The sequence below is a fragment of the Rhopalosiphum maidis genome, chromosome 2 (genome assembly GCF_003676215.2).
Source record: "Rhopalosiphum maidis isolate BTI-1 chromosome 2, ASM367621v3, whole genome shotgun sequence".
NCBI lineage: Eukaryota > Metazoa > Arthropoda > Insecta > Hemiptera > Aphididae > Rhopalosiphum > Rhopalosiphum maidis.
Window position 1 is genome coordinate 14,107,925 of NC_040878.1, and position 18,344 is coordinate 14,126,268.

Consider the following 18,344-nt stretch of genomic DNA (forward strand, 5'->3'; position numbering starts at 1 on the left):
TGTTTTTCGCCGGACCGCGGGCGTACGGCGCGCTGACGTCACGGTCGTGTTCACCGCCGACGAGCATGACGTCATGCGCCCGCGAGTTTTGACGCGCCCCGCCGATGCCGCGCGGCTCGACGTGCGCTGTACATCGCACGGTATAATATTATGTATACTCTGCACAGTCCACACTATACACATGTCGCGAAATCGTGTGACATATTTGTATACATCGGACATCGTTGCATAATAATATGATGATATCGTGTCCCGGTGGGTCCTATACGGACGATAAAACGTCGTCGGATCGACGTGTGTCCGTTGATTTGAATGTCCTGGGATTTCGGTTCATTTTGGTTGAACTATATGGTTCAAAGGATTTCACGAAACTCGAATTTCTGTAGGTCTGCCTATGTAATATTATGTGGGTAATATGAAAACGAACGTATCGTCTCCTCGTGTGTAATAACTATAATCACGATAATATATTGATATGACGTGATTTTACCACGTGTTAACGTGTTCGCACACATTGACAACACTTCGATCACTTGTATTTATATATAACCTAACCTAACCTACCTATACGCGGCTTGGTTGGCACCATTTTCGTTAGTCGACAAATAGCACTATTTTTTGGACGTCGACTTTTATACATTTAAGTATAGTACATTAGTGCATAAAAAAACCAATCAATCATCTGTTGAAACAACAGTGTTGAGTATATAAATATTTTTCTCCGAAAACAGTTCATAGTTAGATGTTTATATTTTGAGGTTCTTAATTTTTTTTTTCATAAATCAGCATTAAACGTGCATAATATTATTCAAGTCAAAACATAATTAAGTGAAAACTATTTGATGTATTGTAGCTTAACGTTTAATAATTTATGTAAATTTGTAATTTATTTAAAAAAATCACTAAAAAGTAAAAATAACAGTCGTTTCTGCATTATTTACAATGTATGTGTTAACATTTTTAAAACGGGCGATGCAATGCTTAAGTACAAGTCGTTCAATTCTTTAAATGTTCAAAATCACTTAAATATTTTTTTATTAACAAACATTAATTTAATAATATAAAATATCGTATTGCTAAATTTATTATAGGTATGTTTTCAATTTTCGGTTATGATAATATTTATTGTATCATACGTAAAATCATTTAATAAATTTACGTTTAAAAACTGTATTTTAAAATAAAATAAAGTAAGAATATTGTTTGAATATACATATATATATATTTTTTACAGTATTTTATATTATCTTTATACATTTCTTCAAGCGTCTAACTTAACCTAACCTAATATATCCTTTAGTAGGTATTTAACAATAACGCGTTCACTGAAAACATTATTTTGGCATTCAAAGTTTCCAACTACGTTTATTTTTAATACTATTATTTTATCAAATTTTAATTTTTGTTGTAGGTCATCGTTGCGTATACTTTTAATTATGTTTTGGTTTTGTACAAAAATTAAAAAATAATTTTTCTAACTAAGATTCTTCCCACCATTATAAACAATACATAACAGTTATTTATAGTTTATACTATACGTAAGAGCTGAGAATTACCATAAGCTTTCCTCTCTGTTCATCTTCCTTACTCATTCACACCCGCTATTCCTACAGTAACTTAATTACGTAATTAGGATAGTAAAAAACAGCAACAAAGATCATAAGTGATTACTAAAACTAACAAACTGAACAATGATTAAATTATTAACAAGTATAACATACATAAGCTTCGAGAAATAAGTAAAAAAACAACTATTATACAATTTTTATTAACATAAATGATAATGATGATCATTATTATAATGTAGTGTAATGAGTTGGAAACATGAATAAATAACTAATTATTATGCTATAGACTGTGAAAAACCATATGAAACCGTTCGTTTTTGTAGGGAATTTAAACATGAATGTTTGTTTGAAAAATTAAAATGTAAACATACACAATATGTTTATTCATTTAGAATGTGAACGAATTTATTTTTTCGACGAACGTTTTGAACACTGGTTTATCCTATATAAGTGTGCAATTAATAAGTATATATCTAAATTAACTAAATAAAACTAAATAAACTTTCCAGTATATGATTGGGGATATAGTTATTAGGTAGGTAATAATATCTTTAGTACACGTAATAAAATATTTTATTATAAAATCAATATTTTACTTGTTATACTTTGAATGTAAAATACTAATCAATAAAAATTATATTTACGTTCTCAATTTGATATCAATATCATTTAACTGAAAACTTGTCTATCACTGAGTATATTATTATGGATCTACTGTTATATTCCTATAAGAGTACATTAAAACTTTGAAATTAAAATTATTGAGTATGTAAATCATATAAATTAATACTATAAAATATAAAATTATATTTCAGGTAATCATGATAAAATTGCAAGGTAACTAGGTTTTATAGTAAATTTAATATAGTTTTAATTTTATGAATTTATATGATATATTTATATTTTATTCATGTTGATCAGGATAATCATAAATCATTTCTATTTAAAAATTGTCAATTCAAATTAGATGTGGTTTAAACGTGTTTATTATTTTCTCTTAAATGAACGCGTAGATAGTGTATAGAATCAATAAAATTATATTAATAAATAATCGTCTCGTTAAAGCAATCTGTCAAAATGTTACATCAAATGTTTTTTTATAAAACACAATAATATTATATATTCCAACTTCATTATACAGAAATCGAATACAATCAAATACATTTAAATCCAAATAATTGCTGAGTAGTATTTTCCACACAGAGCCTCCTCTGCTGTCAATTAAACAGGAAAAAAAGTCCAAAAAATAAAAAAGTTCTTCTTTTTACCTTCAAATATTGTCATTCCATTATTGTGCTATAGAATAATTTATTATACTACGAGTAAACGACTAAATGAGTGATGTATTTTTGTAATATACTAATATATACTAACACAGTTTAAGACTAACAAATTTTATAAACTATGTATTTATTTGTTTATACATTTTATTTAAACACATTTTTGTGGTAATAACAAATAAATCAGCTATCCGAGCCAAATGTTTGACGACTGGTATAGATGCCATTTAAGTTTCAACGAATAATTTTTGTCAAAACATTTTGAAATACGTATTTAAGATATATTACAGTCGTTATCCTCGCTTATGTGGTTAAGTAAAAGTGTTTTGTTTGTCATTTTTAAAAAAAATTATTTTTATATATATAAATACCCGTTTAAATAATGATTTCAATGACTGCAAGATTATGGTCAATTTATGAATCTTATAAAAAGAAATAATAAATTATTTTAAGGTTGAGCCAATATTTTTTTTTTTTAATGAAATAAATACCTTTTACTTATTTTAAATGGAAATCTACGTTGTTTGGATTTTAAGCTAATTATTTAAAATAAAATGAATCATCTATAGTTATTATCGATTATTGAACTAATATTAATTTCTTATTAATGAGCATTTTAAGTTCAGAAACTTTCAAAATAGATGATGATCATTTATATGCTCGATGTATAAACACTGAAATTTATAAATAATATATATTTTAACCTATGTTATAAGATTAAACATTTTATTACCTAGTAGAATATATAGTATGTTAAGTAGTTAAACTGTATATTGTATAATAGAAAACAATATTTTTCTCAATAATATAATAAATATCTAAAATAACCAACATATTTCATTTACAAGTTGTATTTAATCGAGATATGGATAAAAATTTTACTTTTACATTAAATTAAAGTCTACATAGTTTTCATTTTGTACATAACAAATTTTGAAAAAGAAATTCAATCAAATTGTATTTAAAATACACGTTTTTCATTACATTTATATTTATGATATAGACACCACACCTCTTGAATACACGCCCATTTGGATTAACATGCTGAGGTTTTTATATTTATAAGTTGAAACTTAGGTTATTTTATCTTTAGTATATTGTACATTTTCTGACTTAAAATGTAAAATACTTATTAAAGTCAAAATTGTATTTTTATATGTATAAATTAAATGTATTATTAACTTGATTTGACAGTTAATCAATATAACTAGATAAACACTCAGTGACCTTATCACGGTGAAATAGTATCTACCATATAATCTTATTATTCAAGATAATAAGTGTAAAGTGTACTTATAAATATGAAAATATAAAACTATCAAATTATTACTTATTATATTACGTATGATATTATACATATAATAACTATAACTATTAATTATACATATTGTGTTGTAAATAAAAATGTAACTAATTAAATTAATACATTTATTTACATTATCAATCATGTTCCCATAAGTTTATGTCATATTTGAGGACGAATCATTTTATAGATTACACTATTTTTGTATTATACAACATTAAAGTGTTGTTGAAGGATTTGCGAAAAGTTGGCAAGTGAAAATGACATCGATGAGGTGTCGTGTTAAATGATAATAATGATTGTAGTAACGATCGAAATGTGCTACTCACGGTGTACTTATTAAATAAGTAACACTAGTGAAAGTTGAAACTCGAAAGTTTAGTTAAATATGCACGTTGTTAGTTGTCATTTAGTTTATGTGTTATTAGAACAAACAAATAAATGGGGGAAAGGGGTAGACAATGATTATTTTATTCTGTTTAAAGTTATATACAAGCTTTTTTACAGTACTTTATTTTGATTAATTAGTAGGCAACTAACAATATAGCATGTGAACGTAGTGTAAAATATTAGATTTTTTTTCAAACAATACTACTTATTTGAATTTCATAAAAATAGCGATTTTGTCGATGATGAAAAAAAAATAAAAATGTATCAATATTGCTATAGATTTACAATGATACTTAAATAAACAAATTTAATTAAAGCTAAGAAAAATTATTTATCTTACATAGCAATCATTTAATGCTCATTAAAATAAAAAAAATACACGTTTTTCGAAATAATTATTTATTGAATTGTTTATTTTTGTATTGCAGCTAAACAATCATATATGTTTAAAATAACCTAACCGAGTTAACTTTATTCCAAGCAGAGTATTAGAATAATACATAACTCATCAAGTTAAAAATTTCTTTAAAAACAAAATATTAATAATTTAAAAATAACAAACTTTAGTAGCTATGCAAAATAAAACAAATGCATTTCTGGAAATATTCCAAGATTATGAAAACACAAAAAATACTTAGTTTTTTAATTTGCAATTGTTTTAAATATTTAATATTTATTAAATTATATCCTTGTTTTATATCTTGTGGAGTTTGGTTTTTTGATGAAAATATTCATATATCTTAAATATTTTTTAAATGTAATAATAATCTTGAAAATGTGTATATTTATATAAAATATTGGATTATTGATTCATTGAAAGCAAATGTATTGGTTATTTAACAACAAATAAGCTATCAAATAAGATATGTGGATTTTTATTATTATTAACTATTAGTCTAAAATAAGACGTCCCGAGCTTATTTGTAATTTGTTTATGAATATTGCATTAATAATATATTAATATGTATACAATTATTGTGTATAACTCAGTAAAATCCCAAGTAAAAAAAAAATCGAACAAAATTTTCGTCAGTACTCAGCTATTGACACTAAAGCTTATCAGTATTTTCAATTTGATACTCCATTGTTTATTAGTTTAAGTTGTAATTTTAGAACTCTGCATTAATAACAAATTTGTTTTTCAACTATTGCTCAAATATTATCTGTTTAGTCAGTTTAATATTTGAATAATATATTACGCAAAAATAACTGCAAGGTGCGTAATAGTACTGCCTTTATATTATAGTCTAGCTTAACGCCGATTCATTGCGCATATGACGTGATATATATACGTATTTATCATCTGTGTTAAATTCATAATAAAAACATATTCACAAAATGAAATACGTTCAGTTAAATAAAAATATTAAGTAAACAGAACGAAAACAATGTACACAAATGTATATACTTTAAAAGTTTAAACGTGTACTCGTATATCGTTTACGTACAATTCTACGTAGATATAACGTGTAACACTGTATATGTCTAATATACCTACATATGTACATCGCAACTCATTAAGTGCGTAAAATATATGGAATTTTACCTATTGCAGCTCTATAACATTATTATGAGTGATTTTAAGGTCAATTTTTATGAATGGAAAAATCAGAATTTTCCGAACTTTTGTCTCTAATTTGTTTTAAAGTACAAAGTATCAGAATTTGATTTAAATTAGTCCTCGGTGTCTAAGACTTTCCATTGTACCTTATTTTTATGTACCTCATGCACTAACACTAACTATTTAGCCAATGAACCACTTATAATATAGTTTCTTAGTTTTATATTATTACTGTTATTTATAACATATACAGTATACACGTATTAATATATATTGTTAATTTTTTACGCTGTACACGTTTTTGCACAGAGGACTTACCACTAAAACAAGATAAAAATAAAATAAGTAAAATATAAAAGAAAAAATATTATTCGATATTGCTTAGTTATACGAGTATATACATAAAATAATCTATATGTATACAAAAAAAGGTCTATATAGTATGTAAAGTGTATTGTACAATATTACTATAGTAATAGGTATTATCATGCACATTTTAAGTTACAATTTTTAGGCCACTTGGGCTTATTTAAATAAATCCGTAATCGTTTATTTTTTTATTTGTCTACCTAACGAGTATTTATTGTTATATTTTATCAACTTCGTCATCGATATGATACAAAATGTCTAAAAAAATTTAATTTAAAATGTGTTTTATAGAACATTTGTGAGAATATGCATTAGTTGCGGTATATGGGAACGGGTTTACATTAAATTTAGTTCCACTTAATGTGATCACTGGCTTATAGAAGAAACCATATATTGGAATTAAAAAATAAACCAAAGAATACGTACGTAATAAATTAATTTATTGTTAGAATCGTTCTACGCCAGATAATTGAACCTTTTTTTATGAATTAAATAGTAAAAACTAGAATATTAATACGTCAAATATTAAAAACAAAACTATGTGACGTTTAAGTGCAATCGATTATTGATTTTTTTTATTTGATTATTTATTTATTGTATTTTTTTTTTTTTATTCCTAAGTACAATATAAGTAAGGATAAGTACTAACCAGTTAATAGCATAAAAATTACTTGCATTAAAAAAATTTACATTTGAAATTTAACCAAAAAAACTATTGTACCTGTCTTTGTCGTAAAAAAATAGTAAAAAATATATTAAGTATAATTGTACAAGGCTGACTTTTGCGGAATCTTCGATGACAATATGCGTGAATTATACTCCAATCTACGAGTCCTTGATCGCCGCTTATAGGTTTTTAGTTTATACATAATATGGCAAATAGACGACGTCACGGAATACACAAATGTCATGTCGGTGCTCACTCATTCTCCATCTCTCTGTATAACCGATGGAGTGCACAGTGTATATCAGTATATATGTATATACAGTACGCGGCGTGAATGTCAATTATCGCGTCAATCTGCGGCCAATATTTATTAATCCGACGTCTATTATTTCATGTACGTCTACGTTTTTTTTTTTGCCATCCCCTCTCCTATCCATAGATATATAGTACACCATTACAGTGCTATGCGCATATAACTAATCGTTAAAGTATTATATTATTGTGTTTACTCCATATCTACACTTGTTATACAGGGTGTATATTATTATTGTTATAAATTACACATGCTATATTGCACACGGCATACAACTGCTGTATGTATTATAAATATTTTTATACTCTACTTCCGCATTTTACCTATCTTTCGACGAAACCATTTGTTTAATTATGTTTTTCGTTTTTCTATTATTGTTATCAATACATACACGGAATCATATATATTTATATAATAGGGTTAAGAGTAAATACCGTTTTCACGAAATAAATCAATTACACGTTTATATATTATTTGGTAGGTGAATGGCATGTATCTGGATCCCGTTAATAATTATTATCGTAGAATACTGACATTGTCAGATGCCACTTATTATAGCTACAACCGCTGACCATCGCAGTTTTCTGTATTTTCCTTACACGTGCGCCTTTTTATGTACATTTTTGGAGAAAAATTTACTATATTTATACAAAAAAAAAAAAAAAAGCACCAATTACCAAATCACTTGTACTAAATCGTGCAGGAAAGGCAAACACAACATTTGATTTTTCTTTTATGAACGTATTTACATTCATGTATTTATTGGATTCTATAACATGGATTAATATTAATTCAATATGATGTTAAAGATACTATTTTAATTTTAAAGCTGAATACTGTTATTCAGTAAAAAAGTACATTTTTAATAAAGACAATTTGTTATCGCATTTTTAATCGAACGCCCGTGATATAAAAATGTAGAGTTACTATTTAATAATATTAAATACTTATTTATTATACCAACAAGTTAGTAAAGACTAAAGTTCTCCCTTGTACATCAATATAATTTGTTTACTGAGCTTTCTGGGTATACAATGGTCTTAAAAAATGTGGCAAAGTTCATATTTTTTATTTCGTACTTAACAATCTTTTTAAAGGTATATTATGTAACCGTTACATGATAAGAAACGTAGATACTTATGATAATGATTAATGATACCATAGTATATATTTTAACGAAAATAATTATATTAATATGTGTTTTTATAATATGTGATTAATTATTAATCTAACAGAAACTAATTTATATTTTATATCACAAAAAATGTAGTTTAATATAAAACTTTATTAAAAATACTAGTACCTGTGCAACAGTATGAATATATATTTCTATTTGAACACCACAAAACGTATCAGTACATGTTTTAAATGCATAAATACAACGTCAATGTTTCTTTTTTTTATTATTTATATTTTATTACTGAAAATAAGTTACCACAGACAATGTCATTGACGATTGACTATACATATTTACATTGTGCAGCGTATAACCCATTAATGAATAACAAACGTTCTCTATAGTATAATTATTGTATTTTATTTTATTATTTATAAAAATTTCACAAAAGCCCTAAAAAATAATAAGATGATTACAAAACAATAATTTATTTGTACACTTTCCAATACTGCACGCATTTATTTAGTTATTTTGAATAAAATATCATCCATGTGTTAACTATATAATTTATAATTCTACTGCTGTGAATTTTCTATGCATTTTTAATTCTTACAACATAATAACAATAAATATTACGTAGATATGCTTAGTGCTAATGTTAACATCTATTGACTACTAATTATTATAAGCATTTCAAATATATCAGGTGCAAAAATTCGTATTTACCATATATTTTCATATTTTGTAAATCCAAATGCTTAAAAATAATCGCTTTTAATTAATATTAGAATATTAGCTATTAATTGCTTTTACTATAAGTTTCTTAAAATGAAGAAAAATCATTTTACCTCGTATAAGACCTTGTTATTATTATAAAAACTTATAAAATAATATAGATATGGCTATCATTTATATAAGACATATATTTATAATCTAAGATGCTGTTAGTGATCTTGGTCTGACTTAAACTGTTAATTAAAACAACATTCATTATAAATATGGATGTTACGCAAAAACATGGTTTTATTGGCATGTAAAAAAAAAAAAAAATGATGGAGGTTGTTTATCATCGATACGAGATGGATCGTCAAGTTGATTTATCTTTTAGTGCAGAAAACTATTGTAGTTACATGTCACGGTTATGTCACAGTTCTTTTTTTATTATATAATATAATATTTTATACAAAATTCTCAATGCATGGTTAAAGATGTTAAATAAAATATTAAACGTGATAGGTATTTCATTTGAAATATTATGCGATTTTTTAAGACTATTATGCAATTCAATCATTTAAATTACGTATTAACTCTAATTCAAATTTCTGCTATTCCAATATTTGAATTTATAATTTTATTTTTTATTTTTTAGAAGAAAATATACATTCTATGGATATAATGAGTATATTTACGTTACGAGAGAAAAAATAGAGCATGAGATACACAATTTGAGGAAAGAAACCACCCAGTGATGACACTTTCAAATATTAAATTCATAATTTTTATATAGATTTTTATATCGTGGTACCTATTATAAAATTGATATAATAGGTAACCCAATTGTTATACTCCTTTATAAAGTATATTTTAATTCCTAATGCTTTTAAATAATGACTATACACATATATTATTGTATATTTAAAAATAAAGGTCTACAGTACATTATATATAAATTATATTATAGCATCAATTACTTATATAATATACTCGTTGAAAGGCGGTTTTGGAATTTATTTTTGTTCATGCAATAGCCGAATTCCATCTATAGATTACCAATGCAAAAAAAAGGCTTTTAACAATAAAGCTATTCTATATAACAATATACATGAATAATTTATATTGCATATGATGTGTAAGTACAATTATTGTGGTTACAAAGGTTTTGATTTGTATGGATTTCAAAAATACCACACGAATTTTAGCCCACTGCCAAGAATTATTATAATATGTGTATAAGCACACACAATATGTTTCTATAAGGGAAATAAACAACCAATAGATATAGATATTTTGTATAACATGAATTTATAAATATTATTATGTTATACGGTAGATAAGAGATTGTCCGGTGATCAGATCATCTATTTACTTGTTGCAGTGAAATCGTTGTTCTCTCAACTTATTAAAACTAGGACAATTGCATTCGTGGTATAAATAAACATTTATAGATAATGTCAGCACGACATCCACCGCATGCACGCAATAAGTTTACCTATGATGTTTAAAAAACGCATCGCCGCTAAGAGCCAAAGCCTTACGCAGAATAGCTTGTTCCAAAATATTTTTTTTATATACTTGTGAGATTTTGTAGTCGCGCGTTAAAAATAAACAACCGGGTTTAGAAACGATGACGGGACTATAATATTTTCGTCACTGGCAATTTTTACTCCCCTCTTCGTGGCCTCCCCTCATAAGTTATAAATTTCTGTGGCGTAAATTTAGAACATAATAAAAATCTTATGACGTCATAGCTGTTGGTGAACTTATCCCGTGCTCTTGGCCCGCTGGCAAAAATTCATGTGGACAGCGGGGCAGTTTAAAATTAGTTGGCCGCACTTTCGCTCGGGTTCGTTTTGAATATTACTTTTGCAAACAATTCTATTATTAAATCGGTTGTTATATACTTATTTAATGCTTCGTGTTATGTATAATACGGATAATTGAATACATATATATATATATATTTTAATTTATATTATGTATTATACTTGTTACTTGTATTATAATTTAGTATTGAAATGTCCGTAATTGCACTATAGTAAAATAATAATATGTTTGTAAAAATATGTGATAATTGATAATATTCTATAGTGGTATCAATATTATGGTAATTATTATATCGTAATAGGTATCTGGTGAATAATTATTTACACTATATAGCTACAATAGTTATTTTGAACATAGTGTTAAATTATTTTAATCATTAGCATTTATATTAATTTACAGTACTATTTATAGTTAACTAAATAATATATATATTTACGATTATGATTGTACGGAATCAATAATATATTTTCATAAAATTACTTCCTTAATATTACTTTTAAGATGTACATAATGATTGATCGCTGTATATTTTCTTAAGAAATGTTGAAATAGTTTTTATTTGATTTGTTTTTTCCTTATGAAAGACCTATAAGCGATAACATAATATTTAATGTTTATGAGACATACATAAATATATCAATATTATTAAACGATTTTATGCGGTTAACAACTTTAACTACGTTATTTAATGAACTTTTTATAAACATTTTTATATCTATTAATTACGTTAGTAGTAGGTGTAATGGAAGCCAAAAACAATAATCTGAACAATTATATAATTTCTAAAATAATTTCTTTGACTTTTTAATGTTAGTAGAATTTTCGAGTAGGTATGGTAGGTATATGGAATTGGTATGGACGCTTCAATGTTTTACGACTGTTCATATTGAAAAAAAAATCTATTGAAGTCGAGTGGGCTTTCGTGTTATATTCTATAGGGTTAGGGAACGATTTATTCGTGAGGTCGAATAAAAACATGTTTTGTACATGTGGACTTGTTTTGTTTTTCTTCCGAGTTCAGACACGTTATAATTGTTTACACAATATTAAAAAGCATACAAATCACCGCAACAAAGATGTCATCCCGTGTGTGTCCGTCTATTCATTCGCCTTAAATAATTCGAATAGGATTTATGTTGGATTTAATTACATATTATCTAAACTAGCGTTTAAACGTTAGAAACGGATTGAAATCTTTATTTTTATTTATTTTTAATGTATTTTATTTTAGGCTATTTTATATTCCATTCTCGAATAATTTATATTGTTAGCAGGTACTAAATATATATATGTACACCTATATACATATGTATTATTATACTGTCCATATAATATATCTAAAGTTGCAACATACTGTTTGTCTATGTTAAAAACCACTATTTCTACAATAAATTGTGTAAAAGAAATTTCCATTGAATTAGGTATAAGCTATAGACCTATATATAACACGCATTTGACTTATATTTCACAGTAAAATTAATATCCGTTTATAAAATTATAATATCGACAATATCGTATATAGAGCCAGTCACAGTTAAGTGGTTTTTTTCTTTTTAGTTATATACGTGTATTTATTGTTTTTATAGCCATATAAGGCCCCATATAATAATATTATATCGTATATTATAATAGTTTATTACAATCATTATACATTGTTTCCGATTGAATAATCCTATTATATATGTTTTAACAATCAATATATTTAATGAATCCATTATGTTATTATACTATAATATATTTGTTTGACGTAATTCAAATTGTAATTCAAATTGTAATCCATGATGTTTTTGTTATTAAATTATTTTGATACGACTTATGTAAATTAACTTAAGGATTTAAATAAACGGACGTTTTTTCCCCTCTTATCTATATGTGAATTTAAATTAATAAATTTATCACACTATTTATTATGAGCAATTAATATTTATTAAAAACGATTATGATAGAATTTAATATAGCTACTTAATTTAGAATTTATAGTGGCTTGGTAGAATACCACGTCAGAATATACTCAATATCAGATATGGTAATATATTTGTTATACGATTGTATTTAATTATTTTGCAATTTTTTTTATTAATTTATAATTCCAATAATAGATTTACCATATACATGTACCTTATTATTCCTATAATATATTTGTAATATGCTTGCACTATATTCAAATATTAATTAAACACACTTATTTAAATCAAAGATTTGGATGAAATTAGTTTTTATTTAAAAATAAATATTACCTAAAAATGATTTTTGTTTAGGTAAAAAATAAAAATATCAATCTATTTCAATAAAGTTTTAGTGTACTATTGGATTTCCGTCTGTAAAGTGTTAAAAATTCAAAATTACATCGTCGTTATTCCCCATTTATATGAATCTAACAATCCATCATCAGTTAATAACGATTGTCATTCACACGATAAACTATAAGACACCACTATAGATAGTATAGTATATAATGATTAATGAACCAGGCGTGACAATTATGAACCTGCCATATGAACATGCTCCGAATTAATTCAGCTTACTTTATGTTTTTATCTGCTCGTGAGTTATAATATAACTATACGATTATCAAAATCATTCAATTAATTAGAAGAAATCTAAAAAATACTATGCACGAAATAAGTAATAACTACTGTCGTAAGATATCTAATTACGTATTTAGCATATATATATTATTTTTTTAGTAACATACTGTTCGTATTGATAGGGACCACCAGAGGATGTTGTTAACGATAAGCGAACAGGAAAACTCCACAACGTTATCCTCCAAATATACATAATATGTATATTATTATGTTACAATACTACAGATAAAATGGTTATACATTTAATACATGTTTCGGACAATCCAATCGATATCGAAAGTTTCCGTTTTGCAGTATGTGACTAATAACATTCGTGTACATTTGAGATCTTCGGTCGTTTATAATATGATTTTTGTTTTTTAATCGAATATTTTAATAATTTATATTTAGTGCTTATACGGTATGTATGTGTTTGTATATTACGAGTCGAAATGAGCATTATTCTCAGGCTTCTATATTAGGTAAGTTATATGAAATCAAATGAAAATTGTTTTCTGGCAACAGGTACCCATATGTATGTGCGTCGTCTGAAACGCCGAGAGTTGTATAATAGGCCGTAGTTTTGGAATAATCAAAGAATCGACGTGTGTGAAAGCACTTATATATGTTATGAAAACTCATCATCGGTATAAAACACATACAAGTGGGAGTTTATATATTTTTTTTCATTATTATTTTGTAAGTTCTATCCGCAGATGTGTGTTATTGTAATGTCATTAATAACAACGTATAGTAATATATGCGTAGTAAAATATTGTCTGAAAACTAGTAAATAAGTTTTTTCTCCGGCTGACTTTTTTTTTTTTTTTTTTTTTGTGACTCATTCAGCTCCTACACGCGGCATATACAATTTAGCGATTTCTAACGTTATTTGCACGGATATTGTCGTCGTCGTTGTATAATAATTTCCTTGGCCTTATTCGTCTTCCATATTGTTACCGTCCTATGGCTTAGGTTGATTCCATAAATCTGTGGCTATATAACATCATTATAATAATGCTCTGTGCCACAGTAGAAGGCGTAGATTTTGGATTCTTTTTACGCTTATAATATGTGTTAGCCCACGCGGTGTGCACGCGATCGATGCCGCATATCCGTAGCACCCGACGTTCGATTGCGTCTCGTTTCATAAATTAGTGGTTTATACTTTTTCGTGCCTGTGACAAAAATCTTTTTTGATATTTTACCTTGCGATGCTAAACCATATAACTCTGTAATTTTTACATGTTTTTTGGAGGCAAAACAAATTAGTTTATTATTAGTATATATATATATATCATATGTCATACTAAATGAAAAAAACAACTTATGTTTTGCTTCTGTTTGGACTTGTCTCTGAGTCTTATCTTTGAATCTACAAATAACAAATATTATAAATTGTGTTAAAAACTATGAATTATAATATGTCTGTATATTTTTAAACTAAATATCTTTAGATTTCAACTCTCTCACCGGTTCAATCGAAACACTTGTATCAATTTTATTATAACCTTATAACTTTTTAACCAATAATATTGTGTACCTACTACTTATCTAAAATAATAACATACAGATATCTTACTATTTAAGTTTTAAATTTTTTGATTTATTTACTATTAACTATTCATTTTTTTTTCATTTATTTTATTTTAAATGTGTCAACATATTTCATGTTATTACAAGTTTAAAATTCATTATTTTAAACATATAATACTATGATTATTATTGTTTTGAACTGCTTGTATTCCAATAGCCTATATGATTCCACGGTTCGAAATAAAAATATAAATACATTAGACCCCAATATGCTGTGACTTAATATTATATACTATCATGAAATAAGTAACAATTATTTTCATTTATATATATATATATATATATATATATATATAAAAAAACAATTCATTTATTTAAAATATAGGTTTATAATAATACACTATATTGTGATATATATGTTCCTATTATTAGTGAATGTTATGGTCGTGTAAATCTTCGTGTTTGTATGATATCATATATTTTGTATGTACCTAAATGTCTTATTGTAATATATTGCCATCGACGTCGAGCAATGGCTTTACGAGAATCATCTACATAAAATAAAAAAAATTAAAAATTAACTTTTAAATCCGCTACTCCGGCATAACATGAGTACATGACCTATTTTCAATTTGCGTATTATATTGTGTGATTATGGTATAGCAGCGGTGTTAATATTGTTTATTTTCGTTGCCACACATCGCCTTGCCGTGGTTCGGCTACAACGATATATTATTAATATATATATATTATTTAGGCTTTTACTCTGATTTTTACTCGTTCATTTCTTTCTTTCATTTCTTGGTCCGAGTCCAACGCACAGTCACATTGCAAAGCTTTGGCATGACCGCACTAATAAAGAATTATTAATTTGCATATATATTGTAGGTACGCCACACTGCCGCCGAGCATCGCTAAAACCGTCAACGACCGTGCACGCAAACCAATACCATAAACTCAATTAGCCGGCTCACAGTCGGTGATTAATATTATAATAGTAATAATACAATATAGAATATATAGGTGGATATTTATATTATTATCATTAATATTATTTCGTGCCAACCCGGAGGAATTCCCGTAGCGCACCTTAACCGGACCGCCTCGGCCGCCGTTGTCATGTACACAGGCGGCAACGCGTGTAATGTGTATTTTATTATTACTGAAGTATTTTACTATTTTCATTTTTAACAATTATTTTATTTGTGTCACCGATACGCGATAGTCCGTTGCAGTTTTATTTAATAATAATGTGATGATTATTATCATATAAATATCGGCCTGCTATTAAGCGCGAATAACTTAAAAATAGTTATTCGTATTTTTTCGGTTTTCGGAAGGTACGCGTATTTAATATATAATAAATATTAAATATTATAGTTGGAATCCATATAATATTATGTTACGACAAACGCGAGTGTTTATGCGGACATCGGAACACATGGTTTTTTTTTTTTATTGCAATTTACTGGTATTCGGAATTTTTAAATCGATATACTTACACTTACACGGACACATACACCATTACATAATATATTAATAATATTATGTTATTCATACATATATTAACTGAATTAACGGTTTATGGTTTGAAACGCGCTTGTTCATATTTACGAACCACGCGACATCTATTTGGTCAGAATCGCTTACAGAATAAGTAGGTAGGTATATTATTATATTATCGTCTTGGAATTTAATTCGGTGAAAATCGATTTATTAAAAATTAAAATGGCCAAATTGTGAGTTGTGATGTACTTATTCCGACGGTGCGATAATTGAGCGTGTCTCGTTTATGTGGCATTCGAAAATATTAAAACCTCTATCTGTTACATAAGTTATTATATATATATTATATGTGAATCTACACAGGCGTAAAGCCAGAATTTTTTACATAAAATACGAGCTGTCTTAGCACAGCTACAGCATCTTCAAGCTCGACGAATCGGGATAAATCTATGGAAATACCCATAAGGTTTAATAAAAATTATTACATTTTTATTTTCTGTCAGCTGATATTATAATTATATGACATCATGACAGGTAGGTATTATAATACTCTGACAAAATAAATAACGGTAGATATGTTATGTTCCTATATTATATAATATTATAAAGCTAAGAAAATAGAACGCATAATTGCACGCTCCTGTTATTAAAAAATACAGTGTGTAGGTACCTATTTATTGGACAACAAGATGGTCAAATAAAAACAATCGGAACATCATTTAAATTGTAGTTACAATAATATTATGTAATATATGAAACTATTATGTATATTATTTAGGGTTTAGATTTAATTTTAGATATTAATGTAGTTTGAATAAATTATTTTTGAAAATTATGTATACGTATACCAAAGGCTAGAATTAATAATATTTGTTAGAATGTTCAAGTTGAGTTAAGGAAAAGTTGATTTATTTTTTAAACTAATAAGTTGGTTTATTTTATTATTAACTTAATAACTTAACTAGTATTATTGACTGTTGAAATAACTTAGTTTTTTTTAGTTGATTTAAAATTAATCTATAAAGTTAGTTTAAATTTTTTTTAAATATTTTTTTTGATTTATATTTATTAATCATATTGATACCTGTTGATTGTAATTATTAAATTCTCGCATGATTTTATACCAGTGATGTATCTAAGTAAAAGTGTTAATCTACAATAAACTACAAACCCAGTGGTTATTTAATGGCGTTATTCAGTTATTGATTTATTATTTTAATTTAACAACGAATCTAATTTGTATTTATAAATGTGTATGCAATCCTGTAAACAATATACACTTATCGCGTTTGTCGATTATTACATAATTTTAACATAAAAGTTTGCAATACGAATGTATTGAAAAAAGGATTTCAATTTAAATTCACTATGTAATTTAATTCTAACAAACTAAATTAAAATTACATTATTTGTTGGATAAATGTAAATTACAATAATAATATATTATATTTCAAAGCATCAAAACAAAAAACACTGCTGTTTCATGTTTTTATGCGGAACACCAAAGAGAATCAAATAGCATAAAAGTATTTATATTTCGACAAATAGCTATACCAACGACGATTTTAATGAAAAATAATTTATACATAATATGCACGTATAGGTTGGACAATATATCTATGG